Genomic DNA, 19,801 nt, shown 5'->3' on the forward strand with positions numbered 1-19,801 from the left:
ACACTGGATGCAACAAAAGTAATATTTGAATCAGCAACAAAAAGGCAGCGAATCAACATTTAAGAGAACTACCAACAAAGATAAGTTTTTTGAGCAACATGTAGCGAGCATGTAGCATCTGATTGAGAAGCTCCCAAGTTAGGGTCTCAGAGTTTTGAATCTAGCACCAACTAATCATCCCATAGGCTCTACAGCAATGACTATGAACGTGAATATTGAATGGTGAGATTCTTAACTTCCATGTACAAATCGATGTTTTAGTTTTTAGAGTTGGATCCTCTTACAAGTAGTGTGTACTTACCCTTTCAATTGTGTAGGTGTATTTTCTGTGGGCTTGGATTTTCTCAAGAAACTATTGATGTGCTTTTTGCACCATGCTTGCACACATACCACATCATGTGCAGCATTCCATTTTTTTTAGAACTTGCAATGTATTGGTGTCAAATGCATGGTTGGCTGCCATGGGCTTTGATAAAGTAGGTATATTTTCTTTACTCTTTTTTTCTTATTACTTATTACTCAATAGAGTAATATAATATTTACATGCTAAATATTTGAAGTCTGTTATTTAGTACTAAATTATAACGTTTATGTGATTTAGCAATATTTAGGATTTAGAACTATTTGGCATTAAGCAATGTTTAACATTTTGCACTATCTAGACTTTAGTACTATTTAGCACTATTTAGCATTTAGTAGTATTCAGCACTATTTAGCATTCAATAGTACTATTTAGCTTTTAGTATTATTTAGCACTACTAGTACTATGTGTTTCAGCACTATTTAGCATGAAACTCTTTTTGCAATTTATCTTCTTGGTTTTTTTACAATTTATCTTCTTGTTTTTTGAATGAAATTATTTTTGCAACTTATCTTTCTTGTTTTTTTAATGAAATTCTTTTTGCAATTTATCTTCTTGTAAGTTGATATGAAATTCTTTTTGCAATTCATCAACTCAAGTATGATGGATTTGTTTATGTGTTATTGTTGCTTCTAGGTGCCTTCGGAGATGTTCTACCTCAAAGAAAGTTGTTAATCTTTGATTTGAATGGAATATTGTTAAAGAGGTGGTGGCAGACTGCTCCTGAAATGGCCCAAGGTGGTGATGTTCATAAATTAGGCAACCATGTCATCTCTTTGCGGCCACAATTGATCGATTTCATGAAATCTTTGTGGGAGCATTTTGAGATCGCTACATGGAGTAGTATGACAAGGAGAAATGTCAATCCCATTGTATCTTTGATAGAAAGCAAATTGGGATATGATGGGTCAAGTTCCTGTTCAACTTTGCACAGGAGGATTGTTGTACAAGGGAGGAATTCTGCCACCCAACATGGCTGGATGAGATGTGTCTACTTAAGCCATTTAGTGCATTGGCTGTGCATGACATTGACTATGATCCCATGAACACACTCCTAGTTGACGACATTCCTTTGAAAGTAGCATTAAATCCACCCAATTCTATAGAACTCCTTTCGCCTATGATGGAGATCCTAATGATGATGAGCTATCAAATCAGTTGCTCCCATACTTATTGGATTTAGTAAATGCTAGAGAAAGTGTTCCTGCCTTTACAATGAGATACCCTTATGAAGGCCATGTGATTGAGCACATTGTAGGTGCCCGCGGTGAGCATTTGACCAAATTATTTGTTGAAGACTTCTCTACAGATTATGATGACATGGGGTGTGTTGACTCCTAATGGAATACCGTGACTACCTCGCATGGTCATACAAAGAGATGAAAGGAATTTCTCCCCAGATGTGGCAGGACACACAATACCTATAAGCCAAGGTGCTCAACCTAAGGTATGTGGACCTTATCGCACAAATCCTAAGTATGGCACCATGGTTTATGACAAGCTGGAAAAACTCCTAGATGCTCGATTCATCTACGAGATAGAGCACACTGATTGGGTTTCACCCATTGTCATTATGCCTAAATGCAATAAGAAGCTAAGAATATGTGTAAACTTGAAAAATGTGAATGCCGCCACAATTAGGGATCACTATCCCCTACCCTTAACAGAAACAATGTTGGAAAAAGTGGCAGGCTCCGAAATATATAGCTTCTTGGATGGCTTCAATGGCTATAACCAAGTGCAAATTGCTCCTAAAGACCAATATTCAAAAACAACATGTGCTACAGAATGGGGTATTTTTGCATATAGTGTCATGCCATTCAACCTTTGTAATGTCCCAGCCACATTCCAGCGAGTCATGTTCACAGCTTTCAAGTCATTTTTGAATAAGTTTTTACAGGTGTTCTTGGATGATTTGTGCATCCATTCAAACAAAGAAGACCACTTCAAATGTCTTGAAGCAGTACGAGTCAAATGCAGGGAGTATGGCATCTCCCTAATCCAACAAAATGCAAGTTCATGGTCACGCACGAAGTTGTTTTAGGACACATCGTCTGTCAACATGGGATTGCAACTAACATGGACAAAATCAAATCATCATGGAATTGCCTCCTCCTACAAATTCCAAAGGTGTACAGGTCTTTATGGGACATGCCGATTATATAGAAGATTTATATTGCGGTATGCCATGATAGCTAGACCACTTTACAAATTATTAGTGGAATTCTTATGGACCAACGAGTGTGAACAAGCCTTTGGGCCTTTAAAGTGGTGCCTAATCACAACACCCATCCTTATATCTCCCAATTGGGATATTGATTTTCATGTTCATATTGACGGATCCAAGTATGCAATTGGGAGTGTGCTTTGTCAACCTGGTGAACATAAGAAAGACTACCCATTCTACTTCGCCAGTCGTCGACAACTTAATGATCCAGAGATCAACTATACCACCACAGAAAGAGAAGCCCTTGCAATGGTGTATAGTGTCAAGAAATTTTGGCACTATCTACTGGTGAATGATTTTGTCTTCTACACCGACCATCAAGCATTACTTTATCTTGAGAATGGTTTGTGTACAACAGGAAGAATAACGAGATGCCTCCTCTTGCTTCAAGAATTCAACTTCAAAATAGTGGTCCGCAAAGGTGCCCAACACTACATTGCCGATCACATGTTTCGTGTCAAGTCGGGAGAAGAAGCCACTGGAGTAGAAGATGACTTACCAGATGCCACACTATTTCCAATAGATGTTGTTCCAGAGTGGTGTGGAGATATCATTGGGTACTTAATGGCAGGAAGACTGTGACGCTCCAATTTTGTATATGAAATATTTTGGAATATATATCACAGATAGTGTTCAAAAAGGATGGTTTTGATGTTTTGAAGGTTTTGGGAAAGTTTGGTGTTGGTCGAAAAATTTTGGTTTTTGTCCATTATGGTGTTGGCTGGATTTTGCGGCTTGATTTTGAGTTGGTTAGAGAAATAATTTGAAGAAACTCTATGTGAGAGAGTTTTAGATCTTGTTGAGTAGAAAACCTTTGTCCTAGTGAAAAATTTGTGGTTCACTCGTTTGCATGCTTGTATGGAGGTCAGAAGTTGCTAACAACATGGTTTTGAGCTAAAAGTGCATCTAGATTTCCGTGTCAAGAGTTGCAGGCATTAGACGGAGGTCGAGATGGAAGAGTTAGCCATGAAAGTTGAGATGCAAAGGGAAAGAAGAGGGTCCGATCTTCGAGATGAGCTATTGAGCTTGTTCATTGGATCTACGAGGCAGGTGTGGTGATGCTCCGAATAGGGCCATTTTCATGCCTTTAAAAAAAAAAGAGACATCGAGATTCCGTACGTGTTTGCTATCAAAAGCGCACGCTAAAAGAAGGTGAAAAGCACATGCATGCTTTTCGAGAAAATTGTTTTTGGCCGCCTTTTTGGGAGTCGTGAAAGGCTATAAAAGAAGAGGAGATCGTGAGAAGGAGAACACACAATCCCAACGCACGCATATCGAGGCTGCATAAGCAAATAGAAGGCATGCATATCGAGGCTGTGCAAGCAAAGAGAAGGCACACATATCGAGGTTGCATGAGCGAAGAGAAGGCACACATATCGAGGTGCTACGAAAGTGACAATTAGCGCACGCGAATCGAGGCAGCACAAAGAAGAAGATAAGATCAAGATATTTTGAGAGTGAGAGTGAGAGTGTGATTGAGATTTGATCATTTGATCATCTGATTTGAACATCTTCATGCGAGTGAGAGTGAGAGTGAGAGTGAGATAGCTCGGGGGTGGACGGGTGGTATCGAGCTCCTTCACGAAGTGATTCTTCTCCAAAATTATTGTAAAGACTCATCAGTTTGATTCATACTGCAATCTCTCTTCTTGTTCATTCATGATTATTATCTTGCTACAATTTTGATCGTGATTGTGAAAGAATGGTGTGTGACAAAGACCACCTCCTAAAATGATAGCAGTAGATGTGAGAAAATTGATTCTAAAGGCTGCACCCTATCACCTCATTGCAGGACAACTGTACAAGATGGGCAAGGACCAGATATTAAGAAGATGTGTAATGCCTCATGAGATCATGCCAATCTTGAGTGAAGTCCGTGAAGGCATTGCAGGAGGACACTTCCAAGGGGAAGCCATAGCAAGAAAAGTTCTCCTCGCAGGCTACTAGTGGCCAACACTATGGTCAGATGCCTATGAATATGTAAAAGGCTGTGATCTATGCCAACAGACTACTAAACCACAACACAAAGACTTCAATCTGCTAACAACAGTTGTTGCACAAAAACCATTTGAAAAATGGGGGATTGTTTGACTATGTGGGTCCCATACATCGAGCAGCAAAAGGAACACAGGCACACTACATCATTGTGGCCACTGATTATTGTACAAAATGGGTTGAAGCTAAAGTAGTCAGAAAGGCAGATGGCAAAAGCACAGCAAGATTCTTATACGGAAATGTGATCACCCAATTCAAATGCCCCATTGAAATTGTGTCAAATAGGGGCACACATTTTGTCAATGAGGTAATCCAAGAACTCTTGTCTAGCTTCTGGTAATCCATAGAGAAAGCACGCCCTACTACCCCCAAGGGAATGGACAGGCCAAATCCACCAACAAAATAGTATGCATTATCCTCACCAAGGTAGTAGAACCACATCGTTCTGATTGGGCAGAGAAACTTATGAGCTTCTTCCTGCATTTAGGCACAATGACGATGGGTGAAACCCAATCAGTGTGCTATATCTCATAGATAAATCTGGCATCTAGGAGTTTTTCCAGCTCGTCATAAACCATGGTGCCATACTTAGGATTTGTGTGATAAGGTCCACATACCTTAGGTTGAGCACCTTCCCTTATAGATATAGTGTGTACCACTTCTCGTGAAATTTCTTTCATCTCTTTGTATGACCATGCGAGGTACTCACGGTATTCCATTAGGAGTGCTTTGAGTTTGGTTTCATCTTCTTGTCGAAGCTGTTTCTGAATGAAAACTAGTTTTTCTTGCTCCCCTTCAAGGGCGAGGTTTATTGTGCGTGTTTTTGTCGGTCCCTCATAGATTGCAGTTTCTCCAATGCTATCAATTTCTTGAACTTCAGATTCTTTTAGTGGTCTTGGCATTGCTATTAGCACACTGCCACTTGTGTAATTCTTGAAGTATTCAGGCACTTCTCGAAGATCGGCCTCTGATGGTGTTGAACTAGCCTGACATATCCCATGTGCACTGGCTGGCATAGTTGCATTTACCAATTTGTTAGGCTCTTCTTTGTTTTCTTTTTCTGAAGTCTCTTGATCAAGCTTCATCTGCACATGTGGCTTATATTTTGAAACTTCTTACGTTGGGAACTTTGGGGTAACTTTTCCACTGGTACGGTGTTTCCAAGTAAGGGTTCATTTGCTACGCATACTCCTTCGAGTCTCTCAGGGGACCATTCAAGAGACAGTGGTTCTGCTTTTGATGGAGCTGCTGGCTTTGCAAGGTACAATTTGACAATCCTTGTTTGGAATCATTCAAATTCATTGAAGCTGTGGCAGAATGGCTAAGTCATTATCAAAGATTTGATCTTCAATTTCAGCATTCTTAGCCTCAATTTCAAGGTCCCAAGGAAAATCTGAGTCATCATTGTTATGGGTACCTTCTTCAGGTTCATTATCCCTCTTGAGCTCAGCCATAAAGAATGGCATCTCTAGATCGATAAGTTCTTCATGTGTGAGTGGAGGATGTACCTGTAGCACCTTAGCATCTATCTATGAGAAGATGGGGTCTAATGAATGGCAATTGTCGATGGTTGCCAATGTTTATATCCAGTTATTGGCATTGCTTTGTGAGTCACCCACTATGGCATGCTATTGTTGGAAGGTAGCTGATTTGCTTGAGATTGTCATGGAAGATGTGTCATCCAACGCTCTAGGCACAATTGGTTTTATAGCTCCTGTTTCCACATTCACCTTGACTATGGTGTCGTGATTCCGGATTGTCAGTTTATCAGTTCCCTAGTCATGGAGGACTGATGCTTCCCGTAACCAAGGATGTCCCAGTAAGATTTGATAGGATTTCTTGGGGAGATCCAAGACTGTGAATTGAAGGGAAAAGTGGACTCCTACGATCTTTGTGGACATGCCATTTACTATTCCCAAGGGTTTAGCCCGTGAATCATTGGCAAGGTGTATGTTGAAATTAGCCTTTTGCACTGGTGGGAGACCCCATTCTTCGTAGAGCTCCTTTGATAGGACATTTACACCTGCCCCACCATCCACTATGGCTTGGATTTCATTATATGCCTTGTGGATCAAAGGCACAGTAATGTTGCATATGTCATCTCTCTCACCCATCCGCATAGGGATATATTTGATGTCATTCATAGGTGGAGGGGGATTTGCAAGTTCAATCCATCCTTTGAAACTCTCCCAAAGATTGGGACAATTCCATAGGAGGATTCCAATGGTAATTGACATAGGGCAAATCAGGATGCTAGAGAGTGCGGCTCCTTCAAGTTGATGTGGTGGTACATTATGTTGTGGAGTTTGTTGTTGGAGCAGAGGCTCAAGTATAGTATCAATACTTTGTGGGGCCATCATAGATTGGGTCTTGATCTTGTTTCTCAACCTTAGATTGAGCTTTTTTTGTTCCTTTTGTACCCATTGTTGAAGTGCCTAAAAATGAGCCTTCTCCACCTCTGCATTTGGGTATGGAGCTTCTTTTATTTGAGGCTTGGGAGTTGATGTGGATGAGCTCGGCTGCGGAGGTGGAGGCACTTCTGCTTTCTTTTTAAGAAGTCACTTTGGTTGGATTGGAATGTTAGGGTCCTTGGTGGCCTCTTTCTGTTGGTGTGTAATTACATTTACAAGTTGTGATATTACACTTGCCAAACCTAGACTTTGATGGTCTACCCCAAGGATGCCGATTGGGATGTCATGTCACGCTTAACCTCTGTTTGTTATGGGGATTTATTTTTTATGGGACAATCCATACAGGCATGTCCTATGCCACAATCTCTGCAGAGTGGTTGGAAAGTAGCTGGGCTACCACGATGAGGGAACTTTGCGATCCGGTGATTTTCTCCACAACCGTAGCACTTGATTGGTGCTCGATATGTGTTCGGATGTTCTTGATTTGCATAAACTAGTATTAGACCCTGTACACCTTCTACATAGTACACTAGGTACTTTGTTTCAAACTCAAATGATGAGTCTACTTCCTCAGCTTGTAATTGATGTATTAGAATTGCTAGAGGAGCTGGATTTGGTGCTCTTGGATATGGTCATGGATTCAGATTCCTAAGTAGTTGTGGGACTTGTGTCCGAACAGGAATAGGATGTATTCTTGGAGCTAGGTGCACTTGTACAAGTGCCAGTCACCTGTACATTGGCATGGGTGCTGCTTGGTATTGTTGAGGTTAAGGCAGGTTGTTGCACATGTTGAAGATGCAACTGTTTTCATCATGGCCGCTAATGACGCAGATATGGCACCACAACCTTGGTGGTGGATTTGCTTGTGCAGTGATCCTGGCTCTTAGGACTGGGCACTCATTTGTTGTATGATTGGCCATGCAGTGTGGACACTAGACATTTTCTTGCCGTGGATATGTCTAAGTTGGCGGCTGAGACAAGTGAATTTTTTATTCCATGGCTTGCATCATGTCCTCTTTCAGCTTCATGGTCATGGCCTCTAGGCAATCTTCATTTGATGTTTCGGTAGTGGACTTGGATTTGCCTTTTTTTGAGCGCTTATTTCATGTACTAGTTCTATCATCATCAGTGCTAGTGTCTGAGTCGGTCATGCCATCCTCGATGTCAATGGCTACTGCATGAGTAGGACTGAATGTTTCATAGCTGCTTATCTTTTTCATATCCTTTCTGATTTTCTTTCTTAGTCCTGCAATGAACCAGACCATGAGGTACTTTGCATTGGGGCGTGGGTCACATTTGGCAATTAATCTTTTCATCTTACCCAAGTATGTGCGTACATCTTCTCGATGGCCTTGTTCGATCTTGCTTAGTTGGAGAGCATGATCATCTTGTAGCCTCTCCGTTTGAAAGTGTCATTTAAATTTTATTTGAAGTAGGTCCCATGTGGCGTGCTCTTCCACTAGAAGGTCTAGGTACCATTCAGACGCTTCATCAATTAAGGGCATGGAGAACCAAGCCACCTTGGTTTTATGGGGATTGACCTCCACCTGCTCGGCATGCGGCATCAAAATGCTGGAGCAATTGGGCTGGATCTCCCCTACCATTATATTTGGGAAGTTCCAGTTTTCCCAAGGGGTGCTTGCCTTGAGTGTTATTATTTCTTCAATTAAAGAAATTGTCAGCCTCTGCATCGAGGTCGATATCCCCATCATTGTCGTGATGGCATCTAGCCATGTTGTGGCATGGAGGAGTCAAAGGGAGTGATTGAATTTCAGGGGGGGATTCGGGGTAGAGGATTGTCAAAGGCGGTGGTTGCATTGGAGTTGTATGTGGATTTGGCAAGCATTCGAGTCAGAGGTGTTGGCCGAAATGTAGCTGCATGCAGATTTGGAAAGGATGTCTCTGCCGCAAGTGCGAGTGTTGATGTAGTTTTGTTTGGAGGGTTTGAGTGGTGTTAGTTTGTGTGAGGACCGTCGTGTTAATAATGTATGTAAGATTGTCCTACATATGTAGTGTCAAACTGTGCCGATGTAAACAGATCGTTAATCGAAGGTCACGGCATGAAGATATAAGCAAATTTGTGCGAAACGAGGCTAAGGATGTCGAAATGGTTGTAGTGGGCTCGAAAAATATCTCGTAGCATGGTGTTCCTGTGTGTGAAATTTGGGTTCAAACGGGGTCCAGTTTGGGTCCCAAACAGATGAGCTACGAGGGGTTAAAGTAGGAGTAAAATTGACTTTTTTTTGGGGGGGGCTTGGTCTTAAGGTTTTGTGTAAATGGGCTTTAAGTCTAACTGAGGGGTAGTAATTGACCCAATTTTATATACCTAACTGGCCCAATTAGTCTAACTAACCTAACTATCTAGTTAGATGCCTAAGAGTTAGTCTAACCTAACCTAGTTATGGTTAGACTGACTGCAGCTAACTAACCACAATTAGTTGAACTATCCTAGTACAATCAACTAACCTAATGATCTAGTTAGTGTAACTAACTAACAATTAAACTAACCTAGCTATAGGTAGCTAACCTAAAGTTAATCTAACTAACCTATGTTATAGCTAACCTAACCTAGGGTAAAACTAACCTAGGTTAATACTAACCTAGCTATAGTTAATGCGATGGTTAGGTTAGTTTTTTTCTTTTGGGGGGGTTTGGGTTCGTGCAGCGACGAGGGGCGACTAAGAAAGAGGGGGGGGGAAGGGGGTTCTGAACGGAGGGGAGGGGAGGGTGGAGGGGAGGGAGGTGTGGAGTGGAGGGGAGGGGAGGGAGGTGGATGGGAGGTTGGAGGGGAGGGGAGGGTGGAGGGGAGGGTGAGGGGCAGGTGAGGGTCTGGCGTAGGGTGGAGGGTGGGCAAGCGGAGGGGGGGCATGGGGGGGTGCGAGGCGAGCAGGCGAGGGCGGGTCTGGTGGGCACCGATGTGGCGGGGGTGCTGAGGTGGTAGAGGCACTGGGCAAGCGTCGCCACTAGCAGGGGGTGCCGCCTAGGGTTGGCACTGCACACAGGTAGGTAGGTTAGTTAGGTTAATTCTGTGTAGGGAGCGGCCAACGAGGGGGGGTAGAGAGAGAGAGAGAGAGAAAGAGAGACAGAGAGAGAGAGAGAGAGAGAGAGAGAGAGAGAAGGGGGGAGAGAGAGAGAGAGAGAAAGAAAGAGAGGGGGGGAGGGCAAGATAGAGAGAGGGAGAGAGAGAGGGGGGGCGAAAGAGAGAGAGAGAGAGGGGGAAAAGAGAGAGAGAGAGAGAGAAGAGGGAGGGGGAGGGAAAGAGAGAGAGAGAGGGAGAGAGAAGAGGGAGGGGGAGGGAAAGAGAGAGAGGGAGAGAGAGAGAGAGAGAGAGAGAGAGAGAGAGAGGGCAGGGGGAAAGGCGGAGGGGGTGGTGGTGGTGGTGGAGGGGGGGTGGTTGTGGTGGAAGGGGGTGGTGGAAATGGAGGGGGGGGTGGTAGTGGTGGAAGGGGGTGGTGGAGATGGAGGGGGGGTGGAGATGGAGGAGGGGGTGTTGTTGGAGATGGAAGGGGGCAGTGGAGATGGAGGGGGGGGTGTTGGAGATGGAGGAGGGGTGGTGGTGGAGATGGAGGAGGGGGGGGAGAATGGAGGGAGGGGGAAAAAAAGGAGGGGGAATGGAGGGGGACAGAGGTGGTTGAAAAGAGAAAAGGGGTGATGGAGATGGAGGGGGGGAGGGGTGTGAAGATAGTGGGAGAGAGGGAAGGAGTCTCATTTGAGGCTTTCTCACAAGCACAATGGGGGAATACACACACAGGTGGAGGCTGAAAACAGTTTTCCTCTTCTTAGTTGTGAAAGCCAAAAGAACTCAAGTACAAAGAAATAGAAGAACCCTATATGTGGGTCTCAAACCAAATAGTAACACTTTCTCCCGCACATAGTGATAATGCACCTCAATGTGCTTTGTTCTAACATGAAATACTGGGTTATTTGCCAAGTGTATACTGCTCATGTTGTCACAATAAATGACAACTGGCCCATCTGTAGACTGATGCATATCATAGAGTAGCTTATGCAACCAAGCTACCTCACATGCAGCCATTGCTGCACCCCTGTACTCAGCCTCTGTGCTCGACAAGACAACTGTAGGCTGTTTCTTGCTGCTCCAAGTGACTGCAGCACTCCCAAAAGAGAACACATATCCACTGGTAGATCGTCTATCAGAAATACTACCAGCCCAATCACCATTAGTGTATCCATGCTGTATCTGAACCCCAGCCTCATAGAATAGTCCATACTGCAATGTGGACTTCACATACCTGAGTATGCGTCTAGCCGCATCCAAATGCGGTTTCCTTGGAGCCTGCATAAACTCACTTACCAACCCAACAGCATAGCTCAAATCTGGCCTGGTAATAGTCATGTAAATCAAACTTCCTACTATGCGTCTGTACATAGTAGGGTCTTCCAGAAGCTCACCTGCATCTGCGCTCAGCTTCACATTCTGCTCCAAAGGAACTAAAATAGGCTTACAGCCTGTCATCCGATATTTGGACAGCATGTCCAATCCATACTGCCTCTGCAAGAGCTGTATCCCACTTGGTGATCTAATCACCTCAATGCCCAAGAAATAACGCAGCTCTCCCAAATCCTTCATCTCAAACTTTTGCCTCAATAGCATTTTCACATGAAGGATATCTTCATCACTATTACCTGTGATGATCAAATCATCAACATAAATGACAAGCAGCATAATCCCTTTCTCTGTTTTTCTCACATAGAGTGAGAAATCTACCTTGGAAATCTGAAAGCCAATAGTGACAAGATACTGTCCTATCTTGTCAGACCATGCTCTGGGTGCTTGCTTCAAGCCATACAAGGCTTTCTTTAACCTGCAAACAAACTCAGGATGAATAGCATGAACATAACCTGCTGGCTGCTCCATAAAGACCTCTTCTTGCAAATCACCATGCAAGAAGGCATTCTTTACATCCATCTAATGTAAAGACCATCCCTTTGATGCAGCCATAGCAATGGCTGCTCTTACGGTTGCGATCCTTGCAACCGGGCAGAAAGTTTCTTCATAATCAATGCCATATGTCTGTGCATACCCCTTGACAACTAATCTTGCCTTGTATCTATTCACAGAACCATCTGCATTGTGCTTGATCTTATAAACCCACTTACAGCCAATTGCATTCTTGTCTTTAGGCAAAGGCACCAATTCCCATGTAGCATTTGCATCCAAGGCATCCATTTCTTCATCCATGGCTTTCTCCCATTTTTCATTTCCCATGGCTTGCTCAAAAGAAGTGGGTTCTGGTTCCTATATCACTTTGACCATATAGGCATAGTGAATGGCTATAAATCCATCATATTTCAGCCTATCCACAGGATACCTAACCCTGGTAGACCTGCACAAAATAGGCTCTTTTCCAGGTGCTCTCAAAACATCCCTGGTCTTCCTTACTCCAGGTGTAACAACAGAAGGAATACCCAACTCATCATCAATGCTCTGTTCTGAGCCACTGGATTCACCATCCACACAAGAGTGACCTGCATTCACATCAAACATGGGCTGATCTACCTTCTCTTTTCCTTTTCGTGATACCTGCATACCACTCTCTGCATTGCTTTGAGGAGATTCTCTTGATCTCAATCTGCCTATCCATGGCGAAGTATGTGAACCACTACTAGACGACATTGCAGGTCCACTGATATTTTGTGATTGCTGCTGTGAATTCTGTGCAGCATTACCATTTTGTGCATCTACATCAATCATCACATTTACTGGTTTATACCAGCTGCTCATCTCATCAAAAACAACATCTCTACTCACTGTAAACTTACGAGTAGAAGGGTTCTAGCATCTATACCCTTTCTGCTGCAGAGAATAACCAATAAAGACGCACTTCTCAGCTTTTGGATCCAACTTGGACCTCAACTCATCTGGCACATGGACATAGGCAATGCAACCAAAAATTTTCAAATGAGAAATATCTGGTTTCCTACCAGTATACATCTCCTCTGGTGTCATGCCATGTATTGCTGCAGTGGGAGTCCTGTTCATTATATAAACTACTGTAGCAACTGCTTCAGCCCAATAATAATCTGGTAGATCTTTTTCATTTAGCATAGCCCGAGATACCTCTCCAATATGCCTGTTTTTCCTTTCTGCAATTCCATTTTGCTGTGGGGTATGACTGCATGAATATTGTTGCTTTATACCATGCTCCTGCAAGAACCTTGCAAACTCATTTGAGAGGTACTCTCCCCCTCCATCTGACCTTAGGCATTTTATTTGCAGGCCTGTTTCTTTTTCAACCATAGCTTTGAAAGCTTTGAAGTGCCCAAACACTTCACTTTTCTTTTTCATAAAATACACCCGAAGTTTTCTGCTGAAGTCATCAATAAATGTGACAAAATAGTGACAGCCACCAATAGATGCAGCTTTAGTAGTCCACACATCAGAGTGGATTAATTCCAATGGCTTTTGACTCTCTTGAACATGCCTAGGAAAAGGTTTCCTTGCCTGTTTCCCAAATTGACAGGCTTCACAAACCTTGTGCATTTCTGCAACCTTGAATTTAGGCAATCCTGCAACAATATTTTGGGCTTGCATTGATTTAAGTCGTTGTATATTAACATGACCAATACGTTTGTGCCAGATATCAATATCTGCAACTACACTGGTCCCATGTGCAAACATTGCTGCACTCAATTCAGGCATGTCCGCATCCAACGTAAACATCCTGCCCTTCTTCTTTCCTTTTGCTATCAAGCGACCATTATTTTGCATATCCTCAACAAAGCATCCATGAGGATTAAATCTGACCTGCAAGCCCTGCTGAACCATCTGACCAATAGAAACCAGGTTCTTGGTGATGTTCGGGACATGAAATACATCAGACAAGTATTTCTTTTTCCCATCCTGCATAGACAAAGGAATTTTGCCAATCTGCACAATAGGATGTGCAGTATCATCACCAGTCTCCACAAATCCTGGTTTTTCCATTTTCCTTGCATCCTGCATCCATTCAGCATGAATGTGGTTTGACGCACATGAGTCAACATACCACACATCATTGCTTTCTTCTACACTTGTCACAGAATTTGTCATATGCTGCACCATAAACAAATGCTCATTTCTGTCATCACCCTGTCTACTAGAGGATGCATAATTGCCTTGCTGCAATTTTCCATTCATAATGTCATTCTGCTTTTTGTAGCAGTGTTTAGCCATATGCCCCATTTTACCACAGTAGTAGCATTCAACATTGCTGTTTGCATTTTGGCCTCTCTGCCATCCACCACGACCTCTTTGGCTCCCCTTGCCTCTAGAGTTACCACGTCCTCCTGCATAGGACTGGTTTTCTTGCATTTGCTGCATATTCTGATTTCTACCATGGCCTGCAGATCGGCCTCCTCTACCTCTGCCTCTACCCCTTCCAGCATTTGACAGTTTCTTTTGAAGTTCCTCCTGAAGAAGATGCACCACCATTTCTCTGCTCTTCAGAAATTAGAAGAGCAATCAACTCCTCAAAATCAGGAAATTTTTCACGGACGGCAATGGATGTCCGGAACTGTGCATAATCCCCATTCAAGGTCACAGAAACTAAATCGTCATCATCCACTGGCAACCCAATGGAAGCAAGTGCATCCGCAATTTTCTTCACCTTCATGTGGTAGTCATTGATGCTCATATTTTCTCTCTGCACATTGTGCAGCTCCTGCTTGAGCTGCATTTTCCTGGCTTGCGTATTTGAGCTGTACATTTTTGCCAAAGTATCCCATGCCTCCTTTGGCGTACTTGCATCCTGAATATGCACAATCATCGAGTCCGAAATATTGATAGACAACCAGTACATAACTTTCCTAGCTCTCTCATGCCATCCTTTAAATGCCTGCATTTCCTGTTGATTGGGAACATTAGGAAGAACAGGTTATTCTTCATTTCCTGTAATGAACTCCCAATAGTCTTTTCCCATAAGGAAATTCGTCATTCTAAACTTCCATGCCTGGAAGTTGTTCTTGTCAAGCTTTTCAGTGACAATCTGTGAAAGAGAATCAGATGCCATTTCAGAACACCGCAAAATATTCTGTCACTGCAAAAAACACAGCTTTTGCCTCACACGGGCAGATCTGCAAAACTGACGAAAGTGGTATTTCACCACACAGTCACTTCCTAGTGACGATTTTGCATCAACAGGCAACAAGCATGAATCTGCAACTCCCAATATCTCTGCACACAGGCATACGATGCAATTTCTGTGGCAACTTTTCACCGACTAGCCGAGCAGTGGTCGCACAGCCAAAACAGGGCCTTTTTCTCAGTGCCTACGAAGAACTTCCGCCTTCAAAACAGGCCCCGAAATGACCTCGAAACAGAAAAATAAAGTCACCGCAGCATATAATGCCCTCTCGCCACACCGTGAAGGGCGTCTCAATCTGAGACAGTGCACTCTTGCACTTCCGGCTGTGCTACCTGCAGAGATTTGCTCCCAAACTCGAAAAAGGAAAGCAACACTGGTCCTCTTACCAGGACACTATGAACTTGGTTTGCTTTCTTGAGCTCCTTACCATGAACAAGGCTGTGATACCATGTGAAGATAGTGGGAGAGAGGGAAGGAGTCTCACTTGAGGCTTTCTCACAAGCATAATGGGGGAATACACACACAGGTGGAGGTTGAAAACAGTTTTCCTCTTCTTAGTTGTGAAAGCCAAAAGAACTCAAGTACAAAGAAATAGAAGAACCCTATATGTGGGTCTCAAACCAAACTCAACTAACTAAGGTGGCATACTAACTGAGCCATGAACTAGTGTAGATAAGGATAGCTGTCATCCAGCTATTATTTCGTGGGCAATGTACCAACCGCATCTGTAGCTAACAAGTCGGTGACATAAATGCACAACGGTCACCCTGGCATATCGCGAGTGGAGCTCGATATCTCAACAAGGGGGAGGGAGTGGTGGAGGAGGGGGGGGTGGAGGAGGGGGGGGTGGTGGTGGTGGAAGGGGGTGGTGGAGATGGAGGGGGGGAGGGGGTGGTGGAGATGGAGGGGGGAGGGGGTGTGGTGGAGGGGGGGGGTGGTGGAAGGGTGGTGGAGATGGAGGGGGGGTGGGGGGGAATGGAGGGAGGGAGAGGGGAAAAGGGGTGGTGAAGATGGAGGGGAGGGTGGAGGGGGAGATGGAGGAGGGGGGGGGGAAAAAAGAAAAAAGAAAAAAAAAACTTAACAACGAAAATCCGAAGGGAGGAAGAGATGGTCACCTGAACGCTCTCCAAGTCTTTCTCGATGTAACACGATTATTGAGGACCAATGGAAGGTGGGTGGATTGCTAGGTTATTACTACTATGAGATGCGCCCGAAGTCGCTTACCATGTGAGGATGGGAGTAGGGTGGTGGTCGATGGAGAGGAAGGAGTGTGTTGCATAGGGCTTGGAATGGGGAAGAGGATATAGGCAAGATGTGAAAGATGAAGAATGAGGGAGTGGAGTGGGTTTTTATAGGAAACGGGTTTAGGTTTAGGTTTAAACCCTAAACTCTTCCTGAGCCGTAACTTTTTATGGTGGATAGCTCAGTTTGCTCTTCTGCAAAAAGGTGAAATGATCAAAATTGCAAGCTCTATGCATTCGTGTCCACTACCTAGCCTGATTGTTTATCAAGTGCCTTCTTTTTAAGAAACAAAGAAAATTTCTTAAGGTAGTAACCCAAGGTTGATGCTTGGGGTTGATATGTTTGGCTAGAAATGGAAAAATTTTTACTGTCCTTGGCCTTGAGTGTTATGTTCATGAAAGTTCGAAGTAGTTTGTTTTTTTACACATACCTACATTTGTTTACTTGTTACTTGGAATGCTAGTATCCTCGACAGCGACGCTAAATGTTGGCTCTTTCCTACGGCTTCCATAGGAAGAGCAAGGTATTCTTAGTATGCAGGATCCTGAGGCTTTTGTTCACCTACAAATATATTGGGGTTATCGTTTGTAGTATACGTGTAGCTTAGGACATCGAGTCATGTTTCAATGAGAGACGTAGGCTTAAGTCTGGTAAGCAAACATAGTGCATGCATGTGTAAAAGAAACATGTATCATGATGGTTGAGGTAATGAAGGCTTTCACCTTCATTGGGGGTTGCAGGGTTTAGGAGGAGTTTAAGGGTTAGAAGGAGGTTCCAGAGTCTAGAAGGAGGTTCCAGGGTTTAGAAGAGGTTCCAGGGTTAGAAGGAGTTTAGAAGAGGTTCCAAGGTTTAGAGAGAGGTTTCAGAGTTTGGGAGGTTCCAAGGTTTAGAGTAGAGTACATGGTGGAGAACTCATCTCCCTTGTAGATCATGGACATTAAGGGTTGAGGAACTAAGGGTTTAGGGGGAGCATAGGAGTGGGAGAGGAAGAAGGTGTAAGAGCATGGGGGAAAGAAGAGAGAGGAGGGAGGAGGAGGAGGAGGAGGAGGAGGAGGAGGGAGGAGGATAAGGGAGGAGGTGGAGGAGGAGGAGGAGGAGGGAGGAGGAGGAGGAGGGAGGAGGAGGAGGAAGAGGGAGGAGGAGAAGGGAGGAGGAGGAGGGAGGAGGACAGGGAGAGGATGGGTTGCAAGGTTGGAGGAGAGGGGAGGAGGAGTTGCAAGGTTTGGACATGCTTTTGGATGTGGAGTGCAAGGAAGCATGAACACTTGAGACCATTTCTTGGAATACCAAAGTAGAACTCAACATAATGCCCCACAGAGTCTGGGCTTCATTCCATTATGGGGTATTTATACAATTTGGAGAGCTTCTCTCTCTACATGTAGGAATTGTAAAACATTCTCTCTCTACATATAGAACTTGCACATAGAAGTTGCATGTAGGAGTTGCATGTAGAACTCGCATGTAGAACTCGCATGTAGGAGTTGCATGTAGAACTTGCATGTAGGAGTTGCATGTAGAACTCGCATGTAGGAATCATATGTAGAACTTGCATGTAGGAGTTGCATGTAGAACTCACATCTAGAACTCGCATGTAGGAGTTGCAAATAGAACTCGCATGTAGGAGTTGTATGTAGAAGTTGCATGTAGGAATCGTATGTAGAACTTGCATGTAGAACATGCAAGTTGGATTTCTAAGAGGGATTATTTCTAGCCTTATGCAAGTACAAGCGGAGCTTTGGTGCTACTTTACACACGCATTCTATTCTACCTAAGTCCATGTTGGCATAGAGACAATAACGTTCTAGGGTTGTTCCTTCCTAGAACATAGTATATTGGGGTATTTGGAGTGCAGTGCCGCAGAGCTGATGTATGTATCCAAGCCTGACTGAGTTGTATATTAGGGTGTGTGGAGTGCAATATAAAGCTGTTGTATCCAAGCCGCTTGGGCTCCGTAATGTCATATGACTAATTCTATATGTCTCATTATGATTTTATATGGCGCCTTCTGATTTTGTTTGGCTCATTCTGAATTATAAGTGCAATATATTAAAAAGAGGAACAACATTACAAAAATATGATATGACAATAGTACAATGGTTCTCTCTCTCTCTCTCTCTCTCTCTCACTCACTCTCTGTCAGCTGATAGCAGATGTGCTACTTAAGATAATACTACATAGTATCACACAGTACTAAGTAGTATGATATGATAGTAGTTATTTAAATCTTAGAGTGCTATCATTATTTTTCTAAGTTTATCACCCAATTACTAAGTCTTAACTGCTACTAGTAGCGCCAAATATCAGTAAGTGCTAGATAGTACTAAATTCTAAATAGTACTAGGTGCTAAGTATTGTTGTAAATTCTAGATAGTACTAAATATGTTTACATAGTACTAAGTGCTAAATATTTTACTAAATGCTAGATAGTATCACTTATATGGTAGTGCAGATAAAATGAGTTCTACATAAAGAGTGAGGTGCATGCTCTTTAACAAAATATCAGAGGTGGATGATCAAAGCAACTATCACAAATAAGAATGTAATAAATGAGTGCATGGTGCGCTAGTTCTAAAGAAAGAATAGACTTAAGGGTAGCTCAAACATGATTCTAAAATTTAGAAAGAAATATGTACAATCAAAGTAGGAAGTAGTAGTAGACTTTTAATTCAACCTATGGAGATGATGTGACTTGAAAGATTATCTCATGTGTAAATAATGAGCTATAGTAATAAGCTTTATTGTGATGCATCGAGCATAATGAGCAAGGTAGTTGTAAGTAGGCCCCCCCTAAAGGGCACACACATGATAAGTAAGGTTATGCTCTATCGTCATTGTGGGAGAGGAGAGCACACACAAAGGGGTAAGGAGACACCCAAATCTGGTGGAGCAAAAGCTACTCCAGCTTATTCCTCTTTCATATATATATATGAGTATACATGGGCACTGTATAGTGGGTGGGCACACTGCCCTTTACCCCAACAACCTCCCACTTAAAGGCAGTGTGCCTTTAAGGGAGTATAGTACACATATAATACAATCAGCCATAGGCTGAAAAACAAGATGACCAGACCGTCATCCTATGCCCATCGGCACTTTACAATGTGCAAAGTGCATAGAGGATAAGCTGCTAGTAGACATCAGGTTTGCAAGATAGAAAATGACAAGTTGTAGATGCCTGTCAACCAAGATCTCATGCCAGATCTCATTGGGAGAGTGAATTCTCACCATCACATGCTCCTGTGCTAAGTCCATAGCACCCGAACTGTCACTGTGCAAAGAAAATGTCTCTGTACCACCTGTGACCATAAGCACGTGCCCTACAATAGACCTCTGCTGGTCTACCCAACCTGCATCACCTGCATGCTGCTCCTGGAAGCATAAGGACCTGATGTCCACAACCGCTTCCCTACTGCCAAAATCTGCCATAATCATGCTACCAACTCCCACTGCAACGGAAGCAAGAACCGGAAATGTAGCC

This window comes from Dipteris shenzhenensis, chromosome 23 (genome assembly GCF_047967505.1).
Source record: "Dipteris shenzhenensis isolate YYH24624 ecotype China chromosome 23, Dip_SZ_1.0, whole genome shotgun sequence".
NCBI lineage: Eukaryota > Viridiplantae > Streptophyta > Polypodiopsida > Gleicheniales > Dipteridaceae > Dipteris > Dipteris shenzhenensis.